This window comes from Neoarius graeffei, chromosome 21, assembly GCF_027579695.1.
Source record: "Neoarius graeffei isolate fNeoGra1 chromosome 21, fNeoGra1.pri, whole genome shotgun sequence".
Classification (NCBI taxonomy): domain Eukaryota; kingdom Metazoa; phylum Chordata; class Actinopteri; order Siluriformes; family Ariidae; genus Neoarius; species Neoarius graeffei.
Window position 1 is genome coordinate 60,163,215 of NC_083589.1, and position 25,362 is coordinate 60,188,576.

Genomic DNA, 25,362 nt, shown 5'->3' on the forward strand with positions numbered 1-25,362 from the left:
AACAAACCAATGAAACCAATTAAAAAGGCACACTAGACTCAATCCAAGCCTATGCTTAGGCTGTCAAACAAAAACAAGTCAAAACCTAAAATTATACTAAACTTGCAGGCAGCAAAGCAGCAGTGGCAGATGTTTTCTCTAGGTATCTCAGACTCAACATGAACAGGAATGGGGCTCCTTGGCATCTCCCAACCCAAACCTATATGAGGACATCGGTTTAAGAAAACTGACATTCAAATAATTGGCTAATAGCACAGGGCTAGATTGCAAGTAATGCATGAAAGTGAAACATGTTGATTTGGTTACACATTTCTACAGAAATTACACAAACAAGCATTGCTCTCCATTACTGTGTGCTCCACAGGCAATTTGACCTCAACAGATTACCCTGTTACCAATAGCAGCGTGTGCTCATTCAGCATCTTCTATCCAAGACCCAAGTTAAAAACATTGCTATTGGACATACATATCATTTCTTAAATGGTAACTTGTATTTAAATTAGGCTACAGGTGAAATGATGTATCAATACCTTCGGTAGTCAACCAGCATACTACCCAGAAGCATTTGATAAACAATAAACACACCTGTTGCCAAATAGCTTAACATTCAACCAAAATATCTACACAACTGCACATAAGTGGTGAAAATGAACCAGTAACGCAGGGGTCATGAAACTCCAGCCTGCGGGCCGACTCCGGCCCGCCACCCCCCTTTGACCGGCCCTATGAGGCAATCCCCAAAAGTGGTCATGGCCTATTTTTTTAAATTGCTTTTTGGCAAATAACAATATGTCTGCATCTTGTATTTTGTTGATTTTATCAATTAAAATTGATATTTAGTTATAAAATGAACTATTCATGTTTTCCGAATTTTTGTCATATGCTCGCGATCAAGCAGTGACAGGCAGCGCCCGTGCAGAGAACTGTCAGTGTTCAGGACAGCAAAATGGCGAGCGGTCAGCGAAAAGTTGACAGAGAGTGCAGAGTTTTTAAAGAACAGTGGACCACCGATTATTTTTTCATTCAGTGTAAGGTCCGTGCAGTTTGTCTTGTATGTAAAGAAAGTGTGTCGGTTTTCAAAGAATATAATCTGCGTCGTCACTACGAAACCCGCCACAAAGAGTATGCTAGTTTGCGAGGGCAAACAAGAGAAGACAGGATTCGGAGGATGAAATGCGGACTGGCTGCACAACAGAATGTATTCCTTCCCCAAACCCAGATCAACCAGGCTGCTGTCCGAGCTAGCTATAAGGCAGCTCACCTACTAGCTACCCATGGAAAGCCGTTTACTGATGGGGACTTTGTTAAAGTATGCATGCTTGCTGTGGCCAAGGAGGTGTGTCCCGACAAGAAGGATGCCCTCAATGCGGTGAGTCTCTCCGCACCTACTATGACCAGGCGAACCGAAGATTTGGGGGACAACGTGTATGACCAGCTGAATGAGAAAGCGTCAGAATTCGAGTTTTTTGCTTTGGCCATGGATGAGAGCAATGACGTGCAGGACACAGCACAACTGCTGTGATCTATTGTTCATATTATAATTTCACTGTTTTTTTTTTAAATGTATTTATTTTATAGGCCTATTTATTTGACATTTATTAACTGCTGCACTAAATTATTATTATTATTAATATCAACAGGCCTACCTACAATTTATAATTTTCCACTCACCTTTGCCAGTGTCAATCACCTCAACTAGGCAGATGTTTCTTACCTTGACAGCTTTGATGTTATTTTTATTAGAAAATAAATAAATGGAATATCTGTGGTATTTCAAATTAAAACAAAGTGTGAAGACTCGATTACTACTTTTGCAAACCACTAGTAAAGATAAACAAATATGTGCCAGGAATCAAGTGTTGATATAGTAGCGTGGATATAGTAGTGTGGCTATAGTAGCGGAGATATAGTACAACCCCAATTCCAAAAAAGTTGGGACAAAGTACAAATTGTAAATAAAAATGGAATGCAATGATGTGGAAGTTTCAAAATTCCATATTTTATTCAGAATAGAACACAGATGACATATCAAATGTTTAAACTGAGAAAATGTATCATTTAAAGAGAAAAATTAGGTGATTTTAAATTTCATGACAACAACACATCTCAAAAAAGTTGGGACAAGGCCATGTTTCCACTGTGAGACATCCCCTTTTCTCTTTACAACAGTCTGTAAACGTCTGGGGACTGAGGAGACAAGTTGCTCAAGTTTAGGGATAGGAATGTTAACCCATTCTTGTCTAATGTAGGATTCTAGTTGTTCAACTGTCTTAGGTCTTTTTTGTTGTATCTTCCGTTTTATCTCGTCTCGTCTCGTCTTCTTCCGCTTTATCCGGGACCGGGTCGTGGAGGCAGCAGTCTAAGCAGGGAAGCCCAAACTTCCCTTTCCCCAGACACCTCGGCCAGCTCCTCAGGAAGAACGCCGAGGCGTTCCCAGGCCAGCCGAGAGACATAGTCCCTCCAGCATGTCCTGGGTCTTCCCCGGGGCCTCCTCCCGGGGGGACATGCCTGGAACACCTCCTCAGGGAGGCGTCCAGGAGGCATCCGAAAAAGATGCCCGAGCCACCTCAGCTGATTCCTCTCGATGTGGAGCAGCAGCGGCTCTACTCCGAGCTCCTCCCGAGTGACTGTGCTTCTCACCCTATCTCTAAGGGAGTGCCCAGCCACCCTGCGAAGGAAACTCATTTCGGCCGCTTGTATCCGCGATCTTGTCCTTTCGGTCATTACCCAAAGCTCATGACCATAGGTGAGAGTCGGAACGTAGATCGACCGGTAAATTGAGAGCTTCGCCTTTTGGCTCAGCTCCTTCTTCACCACGACGGACCGGTAAAGCGTCCGCATCACTGCGGAGGCTGCACCGATCCGCCTGTCGATCTCACGCTCCATCCTTCCCTCACTCGTGAACAAGATCCCGAGATACTTAAACTCCTCCACTTGAGGCAGAACTTCTCCACCAACGTGGAGAGGGCAAGCCACCCTTTTCCGGTCGAGAACCATGGCCTCGGACTTGGAGGTGCTGATTCTCATCCCAGCCGCTTCACACTCGACTGCAAACTGCCCCAGTGCATGCTGAAGGTCCTGGTTTGAAGAAGCCAACAGGACAACATCATCCGCAAAAAGCAGAGATGAAATCCTGTGGTTCCCAAACAGGATTCCTTCTGGCCCCTGGCTGCACCTAGAAATTCTGTCCATAAAAATTATGAACAGAACCGGTGACAAAGGGCAGCCCTGCCGGAGTCCAACATGCACTGGGAACAGGTCTGACTTACTGCCGGCAATGCGAACCAGACTCCTGCTCCGTTCGTACAGGGACCGGACAGCCCTTAGCAAAGAGCCCCGAACCCCATACTCCCGAAGCACCCCCCACAGAATACTACGGGGGACACGGTCGAATGCCTTCTCCAGATCCACAAAGCACATGTGGACTGGTTGGGCAAACTCCCATGAACCCTCGAGCACCCTATGAAGGGTATAGAGCTGGTCCAGTGTTCCGCAACCAGGACGAAAACCGCATTGTTCCTCCTGGATCCGAGGTTCGACTATCGGTCGAATTCTCCTCTCCAGTACCCTGGAGTAAACTTTCCCTGGGAGGCTGAGAAGTGTGATTCCCCTATAATTGGAGCACACTCTCCGGTCCCCTTTCTTAAAAAGAGGGACCACCACCCCAGTCTGCCACTCCAGAGGCACTGTCCCTGACCGCCACGCGATGTTGCAGAGGCATGTCAACCAAGACAGCCCCACAACATCCAGAGACTTGAGATACTCAGGGCGGCTCTCATCCACCCCCGGTGCCTTGCCACCGAGGAGCTTGCAAACCACCTCAGTGACTTCGGCTTGGGTAATGGACGAGTCCACCTCTGAGTCATCAGCCTCAGTCTCCTCAGTGGAAGACATGACGGTAGGATTGAGGAGAGCCTCAAAGTATTCCTTCCACCGCCCGACAATGTCCCCAGTCGAGGTCAACAGCTCCCCACCCGCACTGTAAACAGTGTTGGCAGAGTACTGCTTCCCCCTCCTGAGGTGCCGGACGGTTTGCCAGAATTTCTTCGAGGCCGACCGATAGTCCTTCTCCATGGCCTCCCCGAACTCCTCCCAGTTCCGAGTTTTTGCCTCCGCAACTGCCCGAGCTGCAGCACGCCTGGCCTGCCGATACCCGTCAGCTGCCTCGGGAGTCCTGGAGGTTAACATGGCCCGATAGGACTCCTTCTTCAGCTTGACGGCATCCCTTACTTCTGGTGTCCACCACCGGGTTCGGGGATTGCCGCCACGACAGGCACCGGAGACCTTGCGGCCACAGCTCCGAACAGCTGCGTCCACAATGGAGGTAGAGAACATGGTCCACTCAGACTCAATGTCCCCCGCCTCCCTCGGAAGCTGGGAAAAGCTCTCCTGGAGGTGGGAGTTAAAGACCTCCCCAACAGAGTGCTCGGCCAAACGTTCCCAGCAGACCCTCACCATACGTTTGGGCCTGCCAGGTCTGTCCAGCTTCCTCCTCCGCCAGCGGATCCAACTCACCACCAGGTGGTGATCAGTTGACAGCTCAGCCTCTCTCTTCTTCCGTTTTATGATGTGCCAAATGTTTTCTATGGGTGAAAGATCTGGACTGCAGGCTGGCCAGTTCAGTACCCGGACCCTTCTTCTACGTAGCCATGATGCTGTAATTGATGCAGTATGTGGTTTGGCATTGTCATGTTGGAAAATGCAAGGTCTTCCCTGAAAGAGACGTCGTCTGGATGGGAGCATATGTTGCTCTAGAACCTGGATATACCTTTCAGCATTGATGGTGTCTTTCCAGATGTGTAATCTGCCCATGCCACACACACTAATGCAACCCCATACCATCAGAGATGCAGGCTTCTGAACTGAGCGCTGATAACAACTCGGGTCGTCCTTCTCCTCTTTAGTCCAAATGACACGGCATCCCTGATTTCCATAAAGAACTTCAAATTTTGATTCGTCTGACCACAGAACAGTTTTCCACTTTGCCACAGTCCATTTTAAATGAGCCTTGGCCCAGAGAAGACGTCTGCGCTTCTGGATCATGTTTAGATACGGCTTCTTCTTTGAACTATAGAGTTTTAGCTGACAACGGCGGATGGCACGGTGAATTGTGTTCACAGATAATGTTCTCTGGAAATATTCCTGAGCCCATTTTGTGATTTCCAATACAGAAGCATGCCTGTATGTGATGCAGTGCCGTCTAAGGGCCCGAAGATCACGGGCACCCAGTATGGTTTTCCGGCCTTGACCCTTACGCACAGAGATTCTTCCAGATTCTCTGAATCTTTTGATGATATTATGCACTGTAGATGATGATATGTTCAAACTCTTTGCAATTTTACACTGTCGAACTCCTTTCTGATATTGCTCCACTATTTGTCGGCGCAGAATTAGGGGGATTGGTGATCCTCTTCCCATCTTTACTACTGAGAGCCGCTGCCACTCCAAGATGCTCTTTTTATACCCAGTCATGTTAATGACCTATTGCCAATTGACCTAATGAGTTGCAATTTGGTCCTCCAGCTGTTCCTTTTTTGTACCTTTAACTTTTCCAGCCTCTTATTGCCCCTGTCCCAACTTTTTTGAGATGTGTTGCTGTCATGAAATTTCAAATGAGCCAATATTTGGCATGAAATTTCAAAATGTCTCACTTTCGACATTTGATATGTTGTCTATGTTCTATTGTGAATACAATATCAGTTTTTGAGATTTGTAAATTATTGCATTCCGTTTTTATTTACAATTTGTACTTTGTCCCAACTTTTTTGGAATCGGGGTTGTAGCGGGGATATAGTAGCGGGGATATAGTAGCGGGGGATATAGTAGCGGGGATATAGTAGCGGGGATGGCTGTGCCAGGCTAGTAATCTCTACTACACAATGAGGCCTGCTGGTGGTCATATTTGTCTGGGTCATACAATTCTATGTTATATAGCTGACCCGACCCCAGCCCCCCATCACAGTCAGGAACGACAATGTGGCCCCCAGAGAAAAAAGTTTGGTGACCCCTGCAGTAACGCATACCTTCACAGGAGCTAACACCAAAAACACCATGAATTTGGAGAAACTACAGAAACCCAAAGCTCTCACTTGATCAGCCTATTATATAGGAAACAGCAGTACAGCTAATGAATAGCTGTACAGAGGAACAAACTTGCAAGCAAAAAGGCAGTAACTCTGCCGGTTACACAAGCATGAGTGATTCCTGGAAAAACACTGAAGTCTAAGCTTCTTCCATTAGTTTTTAAGTTGGGTCTCTTTTTGGAAGACCCGCCCTAAGACCGCCCCAAAACAAAATAGCAGCTCCTATTAAAATCCTTGTAAAAGGACTTTCTTTGTTTAAAACACAGACTTCTGATTGGTTAAACCATTTCCTGCTATTTTTCAAAAGGATACAGACATACAAGCATTTACCATATGGTATTCTATGAGTTTTACTACTTAATGACAAGTCTGTGTCTGTCACGTGAAATGCATTTACAATGATAATCAAGCTAAAACAGTGTGTGTGTGTGTGAGTGTGTGTGTGTGTGTGTGTGTGTGTGTGTTCACTGTGACTGGAGGTATGAGGCCCGTAAAATACTGAAATGGGAAATCAGTCTTTCTAAACTAGTCAATAATGGATCAAAAAGATAACTGTGGCTACAGAGACAGAACTCTTCACACCTTTTGGTGCCTCCAGAGATAGCAAGTCTACAGGAATCCTAACACATTCTGAAGCTTAAAACCACAAACTAGAGACAAAATTCTCTCACACCATCCATCCATCCATCCATCCATCAATCCATCCATCAGGGTCACGGAGAAAGTGAGAGCCAATCCTAGCTGACTTCTTGCAAGAGGCGGGGTTCACCCTGGGCAGGTCGCCAATCTATTGCAAAGCAAACACAGAGATGAACAACCATTCTTACTCAATTAGGCCATTTCAAGAAGCCACACATCTTTTGGACTGTCAGAGGAAAGCCATGCAGGTACAAGGAGAACATGTCAGCTCCTCAAAGAAAGAACCCAGTCAGTCGTGAGGTTTGAACCGAGAACCTTCTTGCTGTGAAGCGACAGTGATAGCCACTGCACCACTGTAAAAAAAATACTCTAAAGTTTGTTTATCTGCTATTATTATAATTATTATTATCATCATTTTAATTTTTTTTTTTTACTTCCTGTTAAAGGGATTCTGGAACTCAAGATTTTTCTTATCTCCATCTGAGGAAAAAAACCTTTTTACACAAATTAAAATTTTGATTAATTTCTCATCACTCATCTGAAACTATACAGTAGGTACACTGCAAATATGCTTCAAAATAAGTTTTTTAATCACATCAGATTCAGACTGCTATAAACTGATCAGTACGAGTGACTGGAGAATATGACACCTGAGAAAGTGTATAAGGACGACATGGATAAGGAGAGAGAGAGAGACGAGTGATGGAGCTGACTGAGATACCATCCAATGAGGTCTGGAAGATAAGGATATTACAGAGGAAGGTTATGGGGGAGGGGGGTATAATGTCATGTATATCATGCATCAACAACAAAATAAGTATTCATCATTCATCTACTGAAGCATTATGATGCCTGCTGGATTTATGCCATTAAATCATATCATGCATATAAAATATGGGTGTGCGCGCATGTGTGTGTACTATCAAATCCAGAGTTGCTTTACAACACTGATAATAATATTTATGAGTTTCCAATGAACAGAAAGGATTTACGGCATAAAAATATCCACCGTTCTGTCGGTTATGATAAAGATTTCCAGCAGCTTTAGCTCAATAGGTCATGCATGAGCACTAATACACTCGCACACTTAAGCATACATGAAACTGATCCTCGCAACATACAAAGCAAGATCTTTACTAACTTAATATCTAGGATTTTAAAGCAAGGTTGAGCAAATCTATATTCCTCTTCTTTGGATGCAGTCTTGCATTCACTGCTAGTCGACTGTAAAATATTTATAGCGACAAAATGAGTGTAGTGACACTTTTTAAAATGGGCAGGCCTTGGATGGTTCTTTGTGGCGCTATGAAGTCCTTGAAACTTCAAAACATTTTGCATGTACTCCTCCTTAGTCATCATCTGTTTCCTGTAATCAGGATTCCATAAACTAATATTACATATCCGCTATTGCTTAAGGAATAAAACACACTGTATGAGTTGTTATAGGAAAATAATCAACATTTAGAAGTGGGCGGGATTTAATAGCAGATTACTGTTTTGATTTCAGGTCTTTATTGCTGCCTTGCTTATGAGAACATACACAGGTCAAACCATCAGGATGTACAGAATGCACATACACTCACCGGCCACTTTATTAGGCAAATCAAGAGTTTCAGTTAATGTTCACAATGTTCAAACATCAGAATGGGAAAAAAATTGTGATCTCAAAGTGTGAATTTCTGTCACTGTGGTATGGGTGTTGGTTTGAGCCAGATGGACTGGTTTGAGTATTTCAGAAGCTGCTGATCTCCTGGGGTTTTCACACACAACAGTCTCTAGAGTTTACACAGAATGGTGCAGAAAACAAAAAACATCGAGTGAGTGAGCGACAGTTCTGTGGGTGGAAACAAATGCCTTGTTGATAAGAGAGGGTCAGAGGGAAATGGACAGATTGGTTCAAGCTGCCAGGAAGGAGAGATATAGTAGCTCATATAATCACTCTTTACAACCGTGGTGAGCAGAAAAGCATCTCAGCATGCAACAGCAGAAGAACACATTGTTCCAGTCCTGCAGCCAAGAACAGGGATCTTAGAGTCATGAACAAGTTTCTATTAAAGTGGCCGGTGAGTGTACATTTACACTGACATATACAGTCAACACATGGTCTTATCCAGAGCGACCTCCAGGAGTGCTCAGTAGTCTCTCACATTTACATACTCATGCTAGTGCAAATATTTCAAGGTCTAAGAAACATAATCAAACTGATTTTTAAATTTCGAAGATATTTTAGCACCTATTTACAAAAAGGTTGCATGTATAGTACAGGAGGATGTGAGCAGGAGTGGACAAAGTACTGAGAAATCACAATAAAGTGAAATTATAGATAATACACTAAAGCTGTACTTAGTTAAAAAGAAACAGTGGAAGAATCCAGCCAGGAAATGGACTCAAGTAAAAGTTAAAAGGTTTAAGTACTACAGGACCAGTCAAAAGTTTGGACACACCTTCTAATTCAATGGTTTTCTTTATTTTTATTAAATAAAACACTTTGTGTCTTAAAGTAATGATGGATGTCATTTCTCTTTACTTCACTGAGCGGTTCTTGACATAATACTATATGGATTTCTACAGTTGTGGTGTGGAATAGGGCTATTTACTGTATTTTTATTATTCACTATTTGATCTCAGATGCATTAAGAAGACAAGAAATCCATCCACTAATTACCTTTTGATGAGACACACATGTTAACTGAAAAGCATTCCAGGTGACGACCTCATGAAGCTGGTTAAGATAATACCAATAGTGTGTAAAACGTCATCAAGGTAAATGCTGGATACACTGAAGAATCTAAAATATCAAACATATTTTGTTTTTTTAGTTTACCACATAATTTCCTAAATGTTCCATATGTTATTGCATAGTTTTGATGTCTTCAGTATTGTTCTTCTTCGTCTTTCAGCTGCTCCCATTCGGAGTCGCCACAGCGGATCTGTTTTGCATATTTGATTTGGCATAGGTTTTTACACCGGATGCCCTTCCTGATGCAACCCTCCCCTATCTATCCAGGCTTGGGACCAGCACTAAGTATGCACTGACTTGCGCAACCCTAGTGGTTGGGTATTTTACATAACCTGCATTGTCTTTGGACTGTAGAGGAAACCGGAGCACCCGGAGGAAACCCATGCAGACACAGGGAGAACATGCAAACTCCACACAGAAAGGCCTCCGTCAGCCATGAGGTCTGAACTCAGAACCTTCTTGCTGTGAGGCGACAGTGATAACCATTGCACTGCTGTGCCACCTCAACGTAGATAAATGTCAAAATACAAAATCTGATGAATGAGTAGGGGTTAGGGTGCGTCAGTTGCCCTCACTTTCATAAAATCTGATGCATTTTTGTCTGGGTGTTCCTTTTCACCAATAAAGACATCCTGTAAAATTGTTTGACCATATTCAAAAGTCTAATGGTGGCACCATGAGGTTCATTTTTTGCCAAAAAACGCTTATTTTATGTTTTCGCGTAAGGTTTGAATCACAATGTTGGACTCCATTTATTGATTTCTTGTGAGCCAGAGATCATGTTAAGAACCTTTGCAAGGGATTGAGAAGCATTAATGTGATTCATAATACATTTGTATTGTTTAAAAGTAGCTGAACAATGATTCAATGAACAGCTAAAACTCAAACTGTGCTTGATAATATATTTAGAATATGTACTAAAAATGTGTATCTAAGATATTTGGTATACTCTATAAGGTGCCATAATGTTTCATGAAAAGTGATTGAAATTTTGTCATAAAAGTCATAAAATAGCAGCTTTTTCCATAACTTTGAGCTCCTGGTGCCACCATTAAACTTTTGAATTTTGTCAAAATATTTCACCCAGTGTGTTTCCTTACCAAAAGGAACATAAAAACAAAAATGCATCATGATCGGAGGAACTTTTCATTTTTAGGGGGCAACTGATGCACCCTAGTAGGGGTGTACAAACTTTTGACTGGTACTCTAGGTTTAAATGTATTAAACACTAAAAGGGAAATTGCTTAGCTCATAAAATGAAGTTTCATGTAGCATTCGTCAAGCAACTTTTATTAACGATTTAAAACCGTGCAAAACTATACCGTTTTACCCGAAAACATCATCCAATCTCTGTAAGGCCCCGGTCACACCGCCCGAACTTTGCTGGAGCGTTCCTGGAGCGGTGAAAAAAATTCATCACCCCTCGTAACCGTTCACCACCGTTTAACAAAAGTTGGCCCCCGTTAAAGCAACGCCGTATACGCTCTGCCACCGCTGATGTTTCTCGAGGGGCCCTCCTACCGCTCCGAAAGTTTTGAGCTGCACAAAATATTGCGAGCAGTGAGGAGGGGGCAATTTTCCGCCCCGGCAAAGTTCACCCCCGCTCCACCAATGCCCAGTCAAAGTTTGGCACCGCTAGACGCAAGTTCGTGGACGTTTGGGTCCGCTAGGCCAACGCAGAAATCTTGAACGCTGGACTACCGCTGCTTCGCCAGCGTTGCCCGGGCGGCGATTAAACGTTGCACAAACTTCGGTGGAGTGGTTGTAAGCGTTTTACGAGCGGACACGGGGTTGCTGGAATGGTGTCGGGCGTTGAAGCAGCTATCCATGGCGGCGATGAACTTTGGTTTGGCGTTGGTATAGAGGTGTCGGAGCGGGACCAGAATTTGGCTGTAAATACGTGGAGAAATGGACCAGGAGCTCATTTGGAATCGAGCTGCCGTTGAGTTCAGACCTCATCTATATCGAATTTGCTCAAAGTTACAGTAAAACTGTATCACCATGGATGCTGAGAGACTTGCTATGATTGGTGCTAAACCAACTTTATACCCCCACCGAGCCAAAGCCCGCATGCGCAGAATGCCGCTATACCAACGCTCGCGTCACCGCTAAACCAACGCTCGCTACCGCTAAACCAACGCTAAAGCAACGCCGGCTTCAGCGGTGCACCGCTAAGCCAACGCCCGTGTTTTCGATTTTTTTCCCATTTTGTGCGCGGTGACGAGCGTTGTCAAAATTCCGCCCCCCTTCCCTACCGTTCAAGGAACGCTCCAGCAAAGTTCGGGCAGTGTGACCGGGGCCTAAGTTTCTAATATTTACCAGTAGCGAGGATTTGACTTGCTGTGGAGCCAAGTAATGGATTTGGAGCTAATCTAATCTGGTATTAGCAAAGAAAACAGACTAACTAAGTGTAATATAGCCAGTTAATGTGAGCAAATGAGTGAAATTGGTGATTAGTCAGCATGATTTTCTAGATTAGATTAGATTAGATTAGATTAGATTAGATTAGATTAGATTAGATTAGATTAGATTAGATTAGATGAAGTTCATGCCTTCTAAGATGTTCTAGAAGAATTAACGTATTCCAGGATTTTGAGACATTTTGAGATACTGCAGTCCAGTGGATTACACACACACGCGCACACACACATATATATATAGTATTAAACACAGTACATTGTGTAGTATGAGACTACTAGTTATTGCCCATGAAACAGATTTCCTCTGAATGGTGCTCTTCACAGGTGAAGTCTCCAGTGAAGAGCACTGATTGCGAGGTCCCGTATAATCGAAACTCCTAGGCGAGTGGGGGAGGAGATGCCCCACCCTGCCGAGGCTCCGTGCAGTGTATTAGCGTAAGCATGTAGCCTATGGGAAATGAATAGTGCATTGGATGAGCACTAATTCCATCCCTGTGTCCGAGATCACTCCCTACTCATTATACAGTGGACTATATAGCGAGGTCGCCATTTTGTGGTGCTGTCTGAATGTACAGTGAGCATTATTACACCCTATATAGTGCACTCAAAGTATCCCACAAAGCATCACGAAAAATAGTGTACAACTGATGGTCACTAACCAAGCAACATATCCCATCATGCACTGCGGTCGCACTGAAAGAAATCAAATCAAAAGCCTCAAATTTGATTTAATAAAAGGCAGTGGCAAAGAAGGAAGAAAGTATTCAGCCCTGATTTAAAAGAACTGAAAGATGCAGCAGACACAAAGTACTTTGTATTTATTAATGTGGGAAATACGCTCAGTATAATATGGATTTATCACAAAAATACATGCATGTATTTATGATTTTGAAAACCCACCAGCTGACTGATCTGGCACATTTTAATTGTGTGACAGTAATGACGTAAATACCAGTGCGATGGAGTAGTGCCCGAAAGTGTTTTTTCATTTTATCAGTGAGCTCACTATATAGTCCTCCATGTAGTAATTCCCTATACAAGGGTAAGTCAAAAAGTTCTAAGACAAATTAAAAAAATCTTTATTTATGAAAATAACAAAGCTATTTCTCTACATATCCTCCATTTAAGGCTAAACACTTCTGCAAGCGATGTTTCCATTGGAGAATTCCTTCTTTGTATTCCTTTTTTAAAATTCTTTTTAATTCCTTTTGAAATTATAACATCTGTCTTAGAACTTTTTGACTTACCCTCGTATAGTGAGTAGGGAGGAGTGGACGAGTGAGTGATTTCGGACACAGGGCCATGTTTTGGAAAAACAAAAATGTTTTCTTGGGCCCCTCTGGGGTGTCACCAATCCATGTATGGAGTACGTGCATCCAGCTGTGTCGATTTGCATAGGTGAACAGACAGACAGACAGAGAGACAGACAGCCTTCCTTTAGTAGTGTAGAATACTACAGCAGATGACAAATTGGCACAATTCTTCCATTTTTCTTTCTTCACTGATAAACTTGATTAGATGCTAAACAGAGCCCAATGAATTGATTGATGTATAACGTACAGTCACTGGCTGGATGAGAAACGAAGAGATGTTTATGATTGTAACATCTACTTCAAAACTTATATATATATATATATATATATATATATATATATATATATATATATATATATATATATATATATATATTTGATAAATCTGTATCTTTCATTGTCAAAAACGGCCTCATTTTTCACCTCTTTATTTAACACCCAGACATCCTCTGAAAGGATCTGAGTAATTCATATTACTAAAGGATTTATTTTTCATCAAAATCATCACCATTTTAATTTTTAAAATGTTTAAAAAAAAACCCTTGATCTTAAATGAGCCTCCTGAAGGAAGATTTCATTTAATCCTATTAAAGGTGTTGTAAAGTGAACCACTCATATATTTTAAAGATACTTCAGAAACACTTCAGAATATTGTCATGTAACAGATCTGAGGGGTAATTAGTACTGATAAGGCGACTATTAAAGATGACACGTGACCATAATTTATTAGGGTGTGTGAATGAGATCGTAATGCATCACTGTAAATTAATACCGTACATGGTCCTGAGATCGTTAAGTCATGGCCATGACTTTGGAGCAGAAGAGTCAAAGCACATCATGAGTCTGTTTTCCATCTCCTTTATCCAGTACGCTGCTCATGTGTGTGTGTGTGTGTGTGTGTGTGTGTGTGTGTGTGTGTGTGTATGCTATTTTAGTTTCCAGGTGCACACAGAGGGCACAGAAATGGCATCCTGATAGAAGAAGACTTCCCTAAAGCGAGGTGAGGAGCATGTCACTTCCCCCCTAAGGAGCCTCATCATGCACAAGTGTGTATCTCTGTAAGGATCTTCAGCACCATGAGTGGACTTTCAGCAACTCTCATGATTTGGAGTGAGAATATTCATGTTTCCTGAGGATACTGCAATAAATCTCGCCCACAGACACAAAGTAAAACTTATATTAAGTTCCACAAACTCCTCTCTCACCCAAGGCGACACGAACCAGGAATTGTCTTTATCCAGACGGCTGTGTGTCTATGTGTACGATCGCCATGCTGATAGCATTCGTGCTCACGACTGAATGTTATTTTCCTCTGGTCAATGTTGTGTGATGTTTATTTGTGTCTGTGTTCTTAGAGATAGAGGCATTTATTCCCTCGAGCCTTGTCTCAGACTGCTGAGCTCGTCCCTGCTTTACTTCCAAGAACTATGACCATTCTAAAAGTGTGTAAGCCACTATCAATCATAAGCTCACACACAACTACACCACACCCAACCACCCACCCACCCACACACACACACACGCACGCACGAATAAAGGTAGGATTGGCATTTTTTTGCTTTTAGACCACAAAGACTTTTTTTCACCAAAAACAAAAGAAATGCACACCAAGGGAGTCTGTGTTTGTTTTTTTCTTCTCGCTGTTAGGCTGAGCTCGGTTGATTTATGGCGCTCGGTGCGTTATTGCATTTACATCATATTGTCGTTTTGATTTATCACTCGCAGCTCTGTCAGGGCTCTCCACGCTTGCCTTTTTTTGTGCGTGTTTTGCTCATTCTTTCAGCACAAGGCTCAGACACTGTCACTGTATCACGCCAACCTTATATTCACCACATTCATCTCTGAAACAAAGAGCTGCAGAAGAGAGAGAGAGAGAGAGAGAGAGAGAGAGAGAGAGAGAGAGAGAGAGAGAGAGAGAGACCTTATTCACATCTGCAATATGCACAAAGCCTGTATTGTACAGTCGAGATTTAATAGGTCCACTGATTATCAGAGTGGATTAGCATCAGTGTGTGCAATACGAAAGTAAATATTACTCCAAAATGAACAGATAAATATTTTACACTCTTCTCATTCAGATCAACAGGACTTGTGCCTGCTCATAAGCTCACTCAGATGTAAATAAAACCGAATTTTGGTTAACACTGTTGCTTACATGTACTCTGAAGGCCATAAGTATAGTGACCTATGAATACATCAGTGGTGGATGGTGTCTGTTTTAGAAGTACTGTGTATACAGTATCTCTGCAGTATATACACTCACCGGCAACTTTATTAGGAACACCCATCCATCCACCTGCTGTTTGTTTGATGCAGTTCTCTAATCAGCCGATCCTTTGACAGCAGCACGGTGCATGAAGTCATGCAGAGACAAATAAAGAGCTTCAGTTAATGGTCACAATGTTCAAACATCAGAATGGGAAAATTTTCAAAGTGATCTCAAAATCTGACTTTCTTTCACTGTGGTATGGGTGTTGGTTTGAGCCAGATGGTGGTTGGTGGTTTGAGTATTTCAGAAGCTGCTGATCTCCTGGGGTTTTCACACACAACAGTCTCTAGAGTTTACACAGAATGGTGTGAAAAACAAAAAAACATCAAGTGTGGGTGGAACCAAACGCCGTGTTGATAAGAGAGGTCAGAGGAAAATGGGCAGATACATGGTTTGAGCTTTTTTTTTGCTAGGAAGGAAAGATATAGTAATTCATATAATCACTCTTTACAACCATGGTGAGCAGAAAAACATCTCAGCATATCAGCAACAGCAGAAGAACACATTGGGTTCCATTCCAGTGTTGTAGTTGAGTCACTAAACCTCGAGTCCAAGTCCAGTCTCGAGTCCCTAGTGTTGAAGTCCGAGTCAAGTCCAAGTCTCATCTCATCTCATTATCTCTAGACACTTTATCCTGTTCTACAGGGTCGCAGGCAAGCTGGAGCCTATCCCAGCTGACTACAGGCAAAAGGCGGGGTACACCCTGGACAAGTCGCCAGGTCATCACAGGGCTGACACATAGACAACCATTCACACTCACATTCACACCTACGCTCAATTTAGAGTCACCAGTTAACCTAACCTGCATGTCTTTGGACTGTGGGGGAAACCGGAGCACCCAGAGGAAACCCACGCGGACACGGGGAGAACACGCAAACTCCACACAGAAAGGCCCTCGCCGGCCACAGGGCTCGAACCTGGACCTTCTTGCTGTGAGGCGACAGCACTAACCACTACACCACCGCGCCGCCCCAAGTCCAAGTCATTAAAGAAAATTTTGAGTCGAGTCCACTACTGACCCGAGTTGAGTCTGAGAACAAGACTCCAACCGCACCATTTGACAGTGGCTGTTGCTGCCTTTATGTGAAACCGTTTATGGTGTGTGCGCTGTCCGGAGCGCGCCCAAGAGTCTATCTGACGCACACGTCAAGGCGTGACACTTGCATGAAATTAATACAGAGATTATAAATATCTTATGCCAAATTATTATGGCATGTTACAAAAAAAAAAATCAGAGTCCTTGTCTCGAAGTTACGAGTCCGAATGCGGTTAATGCACGAGTCCAAGTCCGAGTCATCAGTGCTCAAGTCCAAGTCAAGAAGTCATGAGCCCTTAAAATTAGGGTACGAGTCGGACTCAAGTACTACAACCCCGATTCCAAAAAAGTTGGGACAAAGTACAAATTGTAAATAAAAACGGAATGCAATGATGTGGAAGTTTCAAAATTCCATATTTTATTCAGAATAGAACATAGATGACATATCAAATGTTTAAACTGAGAAAATGTATCATTTAAAGAGAACAATTAGGTGATTTTAAATTTCATGACAACAACACAGCTCAAAAAAGTTGGGACAAGGCCATGTTTCCCACTGTGAGACATCCCCTTTTCTCTTTACAACAGTCTGTAAACGTCTGGGGACTGAGGAGACAAGTTGCTCAAGTTTAGCGATAGGAATGTTAACCCATTCTTGTCTAATGTAGGATTCTAGTTGCTCAACTGTCTTAGGTCTTTTTTGTCGTATCTTCCGTTTTATGATGCGCCAAATGTTTTCTATGGGTGAAAGATCTGGACTGCAGGCTGGCCAGTTCAGTACCTGGACCCTTCTTCTACACAGCCATGATGCTGTAATTGATGCAGTATGTGGTTTGGCATTGTCATGTTGGAAAATGCAAGGTCTTCCCTGAAAGAGACGTCGTCTGGATGGGAGCATATGTTGCTCTAGAACCTGAATATACCTTTCAGCATTGATGGTGTCTTTCCAGATGTGTAAGCTGCCCATGCCACACACACTAATGCAACCCCAGAGCCGGCCCGTGGCATAGGCAATATAGGCAAATGCTAAGGGCGCTGTGTCCATCCAGGGGCGCAGAAACGGGGGGAGAAAAATTATGACTTCCACTATTCTGAAAACGAGTCAGCATTATAATGTCTTAGCCTAATTTAATTGTACAGCAAAGCATGTAGTCAGGGTGCGATTTGTCAAAAAAAGCGGGGTGGGGTGGGGTGGGGTGGGGTGGTGGTTGTTAATCATGAAACAATAAGCGCTCAACAGTGGTTCGCCCTGTCTATAGTGTGTCTTCGGGCGCGCAAGTGCGCATCCGCGGCTATTCTCTGTTTTGGCCATAGCCGGCGATTGCCGAGATATCACCAAGTGTACCGTGGAAAATTATAGAATGACTGTATATTGTAAATATTGGCAACAGCGTTTTAGTTTCAGTCAACATTTTCTATTGGTGATGTGCCTTGAGATTTTTTCATTGAAAAAAGTGCGCCCTGGCTCAAAAAGGTTGAAAAACAAGTGTAGCCTATGCAGTAGTGGTCGGTGAGTTCCTTATGCCTACTAAAAATGCAGGGGGAGCGGTGTTCATCGGGGAATGAGAATGGCTATCCACTGCAAAAAGTAGCCCAGACTACAAGTGCTTAAATGAAGAAATCCAAACAAAGGCTACAGGAAGAAACAAATAGAGCCAAGTATAGAGGTAAGTCTGATCTAATCTCTCATATCAACCATTATAGTGGCAAATTAATATTTTAGACGCCTGAATCAATGTCTGCCTAGCTAACTAGATGCAAACAGCAATAGACTTCAATAACAAAGTACCCATAATAGCACTTTTGTTTGAAAATACAGCCCATTGATGTCCTAACAGGGTGCTTAAGTTTGCACAATTTAGAATTGTAGAATTTTTTATTCATTTAATTTGTTAATTCTTCAGAGATGACTTAACTTTTAATAGCAAAAAAGAAACTAAAAATAATTTCTTGTTTATTGTCCATGCACTACACTTTGAACAGGGTGCGGAAGAGTTTTTGCCCATTATATGGAGATATGTATTGAATTTGTGTGGTCATTTTACTTTGTGACACTTTATGTTAATAATGATAACAATAATAACAATAATGAAAAAGATAAAAATGACTTCTTGTTTATTGTCCATGCACCATACATTGTTTAATAGTAATAGAATAGAGTGATTAGATTAAAGTGTTATTTAGATGTTATTAGAGGGGGTTTTTTTTCTGGGGGGGGCGCCAAAACTCAATCTCGCCTAGGGCAGCCAAAGACCTAGAGCCGGCCCTGTGCAACCCCATACCATCAGAGATGCAGGCTTCTGAATTGAGCGCTGATAACAACTCGGGTCGTCCTTCTCCTCTTTAGTCCGAATGACACGGTGTCCCTGATTTCCATAAAGAACTTCAAATTTTGATTCGTCTGACCACAGAACAGTTTTCCACTTTGCCACAGTCCATTTTAAATGAGCCTTGGCCCAGAGAAGACGTCTGCGCTTCTGGATCATGTTTAGATACGGCTTCTTCTTTGAACTATAGAGTTTTAGCTGGCAACGGCGGATGGCACGGTGAATTGTGTTCACAGATAATGTTCTCTGGAAATATTCCTGAGCCCATTTTGTGATTTCCAATACAGAAGCATGCCTGTATGTGATGCAGTGCCGTCTAAGGGCCCGAAGATCACGGGCACCCAATATGGTTTTCCGGCCTTGACCCTTACGCACAGAGATTCTTCCAGATTCTCTGAATCTTTTGATGATATTATGCACTGTAGATGATGATATGTTCAAACTCTTTGCAATTTTACACTGTCGAACTCCTTTCTGATATTGCTCCACTATTTGTCGGCGCAGAATTAGGGGGATTGGTGATCCTCTTCCCATCTTTACTTCTGAGAGCCGCTGCCACTCCAAGATGCTCTTTTTATACCCAGTCATGTTAATGACCTATTGCCAATTGACCTAATGAGTTGCAATTTGGTCCTCCAGCTGTTCCTTTTTTGTACCTTTAACTTTTCCAGCCTCTTATTGCCCCTGTCCCAACTTTTTTGAGATGTGTTGCTGTCATGAAATTTCAAATGAGCCAATATTTGGCATGAAATTTCAAAATGTCTCACTTTCGACATTTGATATGTTGTCTATGTTCTATTGTGAATACAATATCAGTTTTTGAGATCTGTAAATTATTGCATTCCGTTTTTATTTACAATCTGTACTTTGTCCCAACTTTTTTGGAATCGGGGTTGTACAAGTCTGTTCCATTCCTGTAGCCAAGAACAGGGATCTTAGAATCAACAACAAGTTCCTATTAAAGTGGCCAGTGAGTGTATATGTGTGTGTGTCCTGTTTAAATCAGTCTGGCCTCCTGTTTAAATCTAACTACCAAGCTGAATTTCACTGTCTGTCGAAGGTAGTGACAGCTAGCTAGCAAGACCTACAGTAGAAATAAACAAAACACATTTCAAAAAGAATGCAAATAATTAAAAGGTAATGTTGTACTTAGAATTTATTTACAATATTTAACAATACGGCGACACGGTGGTGTAGTGGTTAGCGCTGTCGCCTCACAGCAAGAAGGTCCGGGTTCGAGCCCCGTGGCTGGCGAGGGCCTTTCTGTGCGGAGTTTGCATGTTCTCCTCGTGTCCGCGTGGGTTTCCTCCGGGTGCTCCGGTTTCCCCCACAGTCCAAAGACATGCAGGTTAGGTTAACTGGTGACTCTAAATTGAGCGTAGGTGTGAATGTGAGTGTGAATGGTTGTCTGTGTCTATGTGTCAGCCCTGTGATGACCTGGCGACTTGTCCAGGGTGTACCCCGCCTTTCGCCCGTAGTCAGCTGGGATAGGATCCAGCTTGCCTGCGACCCTGTAGAACAGGATAAAGCGGCTACAGATAATGAGATGAGATGAGAAGTCTGTTGTCTTGTGATCATTCATCTTTCGTCCTATTGAAGCACAGTGGACTTGAATCTGCCATAGAAGCCATTAGAAATCGTGTCACTATATTTTTATTGGTGCCGTGTCTATCGGAGATTTTCACTCAGACTTTCGCAGTTAGATTCAAGTGAACAAACAGTATGATACTGCAGGAAAACGTTCAGTAATTTGCTCTGTGAACAGATCTGTGAATTTCACCATGATAATGACTGAATGATATTTTAGGACAGACTTGGCTTCACATTTAGTTTTAAAGTGATCACCTATGGAACATTTTGTAATGCATTTGTTTAGGGCCAGAGGGGAACCGTCAGGGCCTTCGAGGTCTTCAGAGAAGCCCAAACATATCAACATTTTAAATGTTATTTTTCATTTCTTTCATTCTTTCATTTCTTTCAAAATGTCATTATAATTATTCTCTTCGAATTCTAATTTGGCCTCATTTTCTATCAAATTTTCTTCAGAAATGAAAGGGTTACTGTCCTGAAAACATTAAAATTGAGATTCATATTGTTTTGTTTGTTGTCTCGAGGCTGAGAAGAGTTTAGAGCTGCTCACTCATTGGTTAGGACTTCACTGCCGGGACAGAAGGCCATGGCAGTGTGTGTTTATGTAGGAAGTGACAGATTAATTAACCAATCAGACTTTGATTTATAGTGGGAGGGACCAAAAATTTATCGCCCTCAGCCTTCTCGAAGGCCAACGCAAGCTTAACCGTGAGTCGGTGCCGTCAGCGCAGCAGTGAAGTCACCTTCCAGCCAGTGTAGCGTTCAGTAGTAGTGTTAGTGAATGCTAATAAAGCGGTCAAGCCAGTGCTATTGAGAGCTACAGGCTAACGACCGAGAAACTAAGATTTCTGTCTCCAGACTCTTCTTCCACGCTGCATGCTCGCTACAGTATTTTTCACTCAAACTTAAGTATTCATTTCACTGAGTTACTTTAAAAATCAACATTTATAGCTTCACACAATGGCGCGACCTGGCAACCTGCCGCTAATCCCTTACAAAATCCTTTACCCTGTTGCTGTTTTGGTGTCTGGCTAAGTTTTGGCTGAGCTCAAGTCCCAGCTCTAATAGTAACGCTTCGCCACTGTTTAGGGCCAAGAGGAAAGATATTGCACATAACTCAAGATCTTTAATAATCTATCATAATTGAAATGAAAACACATTTTAGCTTTTGTCTCTTTTTATGACTTTCAGGGTAATTCCAGAGCAATTTGCTAATATTTGGGGGGAAAAACCCCAAAACTTCTTGCTAACAAAGCTGCTTAGCTTTTTTTCCTCAGTTAAAAATGATCTAATCTGAGTTTAGATGTCTATTATGAATAGATTCTATGAACAAAAAGGATATGATAACCAGTGCTGACCAATAAAAAATGTTTGGAAGAAGCAAAATCTGAATTTATTTATTTTTAAAGATATTTTTTGGGCTTTTTTCACCTTTATTGGATAGGACAGTGTAGAGACAGGAAATGAGTGGGAGAGAGAGACGGGGAGGGATCGGGAAATAACCTCGGGTCGGAATCGAACCCGGGTCCCCGGATTTATAGAAACCAAGGTTGTTCCTAAATTGTGGAAGTCTGCTTTTGTCCTGCCTTTATGGAAGGGAGGTGATCCAGCCTGTTTGAATAATTATAGGCCAATATCAAATCTTTCAGTTTTGGCCAAGATACTTGAAACTCTGGTTAGTAATCAGCTAAAGGAGTTTCTTTTCAACAATGATGTTCTTTCTACTTATCAGTCAGGTTTTAGGAAGAAGCATAGCACCATCACTGCTGGCTTGAAGGTAGTAAATGACATCTTGATTGCACTTGATAGGAAACAGCACTGTGCGTCACTTTTTGTTGATTTATCTAAAGCTTTCGACACCGTTGACCACAGTGTCTTAAAGATTAGACTTCTTAATTTAGGACTTTCAGAGCAAGCAGTAGCATGGTTCTCAGATTACCTAAATGATAGATCTCAATGTATTAAATATGATGATCTTTGTTCAAAATTTGTATCTATTTATAAAGGTGTTCCACAGGGCTCTGTCTTGGGTCCGCTTTTATTTACTTTATAAATAAATGACCTAGGACAAAATGTGCCAAATGCAAATTTTCATTTTTATGCTGACGACACGGTAATTTATTCTTGTGCCTCTACTGTTATTTTGGCCATTGAACACCTGCAAAATGCATTTAATGCTTTTCAGAATACTTTAATCCAGTTGAAGCTTGTTCTTAATGCTGAAAAGACAAAATGTATGATCTTCAGCAATTCAAAGACCAGATCACAAACCTCTGCTGTGGTTACTCTGAACGGAAGATGCATAGAAATGGTCAGCTCTTATAAATATTTGGGGGTTTTAATTGATGAGTCTTTCACTTTTAAGGCACATGTGCTCCAGCTAGTGAAAAAGCTGAAACTTAAACTGGGTTTTTATTTTCGCAATAAGTTATGTTTTTCTTTTGAGGTTAAGAAGAGACTTGTTGCTGCTACTTTTTTATCTGTTTTAGATTATGGAGATCTGTTGTACAGAAATACATCTGCTCAGTATCTCCATAAGATTGATTCCGTGTATCATGCTGCCTTGAGATTTATAACGAATGCAAAAGGCTTGACTCATCATTGTGACCTCTACTCTCGGGTGGGATGGCCTTCTTTGGCCACTCGCAGGCTCCATCACTGGTACGCCTTTATATACAAGGCCATTTTGGGTTTGCTTCCACCTTATTTGTGTGTTTTCATGGTGCCAAAGATTATGGGACAATATTCCTTGCATTCCCTTGATCATTATCTGCTTTTAGTCCCAAATGTCCGTACTGAGTTTGGGAAAAAGGCCTTTGCTTATTCAGCTCCTATGGCATGGAACAACCTGCAAAATGTGTTTAAATTAGATTGTCTAGTTACTTTAAACGAATTTAAAGCTAAACTGAAGGATCTAGAGATGACTTCTTTAAGATGTCGGTGTTTTTAATGTATAATTTCGATTTTAATGTTGTAATATTGTCTCTATGTATTTATTGATGTTCTTTTATATTGTATGTCTGTAACAGTTTTCAATGTTGCCTATCTTGGCCAGGTCTCCCTTGAAAAAGAGATTTTTAATCTCAATGGGACTTCCTGGTTAAATAAAGGTTAAATAAATAAAAAAAAATTTATGGTATGGCGCCTTATCCACCTGAGCCACAACATCCCCGCAAATTTATTTATATAGTTATAATAGGTGCTTTCAGACTGGAGGAACTTTTTCATGGTTCTGAGAACTGTTGGATGAAGTTCCCCCTTTATTGTGTCCAAACTTCAGGAAATGAGAACGATCGTAGTTCTTAGAATGCTGTTTTGAGGGACTTTTGTAGCTCTGGCTTCAGGGTAGGTTCTCTTCCAGTACAAGAGGAACCATGAGTGATGTAAGCGTACAGTGATTGGTCCAGACACACAGTCCCGTACAAAAGTCTTAGATACATGTAAAGAAATGCTGTTAACCAAAAATGGCTTAAAAAATAATGAAATGAAATGTTTAAACATTAAAAAAATACTATAAACAGTAATCAGTAAGCCATAATAAATGAAACAAAGTCAGTGTTTGGTGTGAGACGACCCTTTGCTTTAAAAAAACAAACAAACAAAAACGTAGTAGCCTCAGGTCCAGTGAGGTCAGTTTTATGCGGAAATGATCTGTAGGTTTTCCTGAGCATCTTACAGAACCAGCCACAGTTCTTCTGGACACTTTGACTGTCACACTCACTTCTTCATTTTACACCAAAACCCAGCAGCCTTCATTATGCTTTCTTTTTTCATCTGAAAAGTGCTCTCTTATGGAATATACTGCTCAGATATATTACAAAAAATTATTTTCCTATAATATTTAATTTTGTGCTAGAAAAAAACTAACATTTGGATTCTAAAATGTTTTTGTAATGTTTTGACTTGATAATGTAGAAGTCATAAAATAGAAATCTATAACAAAATTTGTACAGAAAAAAATAGGGGGCCTAAGACTTTTGCATAGTACTGTAAGTGTACAGTGATTGGTCGACCAAGAGGCAATACAGCACCGGCAACCGCCATTTTTTAAAAATCTGTGTAAAACGTTAGCGTGTAAACAACAGCTCTTAATGTTAGTGTTAAAAAATGAGGGGGAAAAAAAGCCAGACAAATCGACCAATCGACAGTGAAGTCCAGACTTTATTGAGCTGGACTTATTTCTTAGTTAAAAATCTTTGTTAGCATTTCCTGTTAATGTCACGCTAGCAAGCTGGCTCGCATCACTTTAGCGTTCCTTACTCGCAGTGCGAATGCAAACTGAAATAAAAGCCCTTGAAAGTATGTAGTTCTTGGGGGAGCTCCCCAGGCGGTAGTTCCTCTCATTGAGTCCTTCAAACTGTTTGATCCAAAAGCGGCTAATGTTTGGGATCGACATATGCCACAATACATTAATTAGGCTCACGGGCGATTGCTCTAAGACAACGAGGGAGGCTCAGCCTCCTCTAAAAATGACGAACATCGTGTAGGATGAATTGCGCTAGGCTTATGTTATAGCCGACCTTATAACATTGCTATTTCAGATCCAGAATCATAGAAATATATGTGCTCAACCCACTACAGTGCGAAATCATTCCGTTATAACTTTCCCCAGTTCGCCTAATGTGTGCATGAGTTTTTCCCCCTTGTGACAGCGCAATGCAGCCCAGCCTCAGTGGATTGGGAGCTATGTGTTTGTCAATCTCAAAATGCAAGACGATTATTGGACAAATACTGCGAAAATGCCCGCCCACGGAGTCTCACGGACTCCCAGCCTCAATGGACTTCAACGGCATTTGGGAGCTCTGCGCTTTCAATCTCAAAATGCAAGACGGTTATTGGACAAATACTGCGAAAACGCCCGCCCACGGACTCCGAGCCTCACATGGGAGAGACATAGCAGTTTCCGCGAGGAGACTGGTGATTGGTGAAAGTGGCCAGATATTTT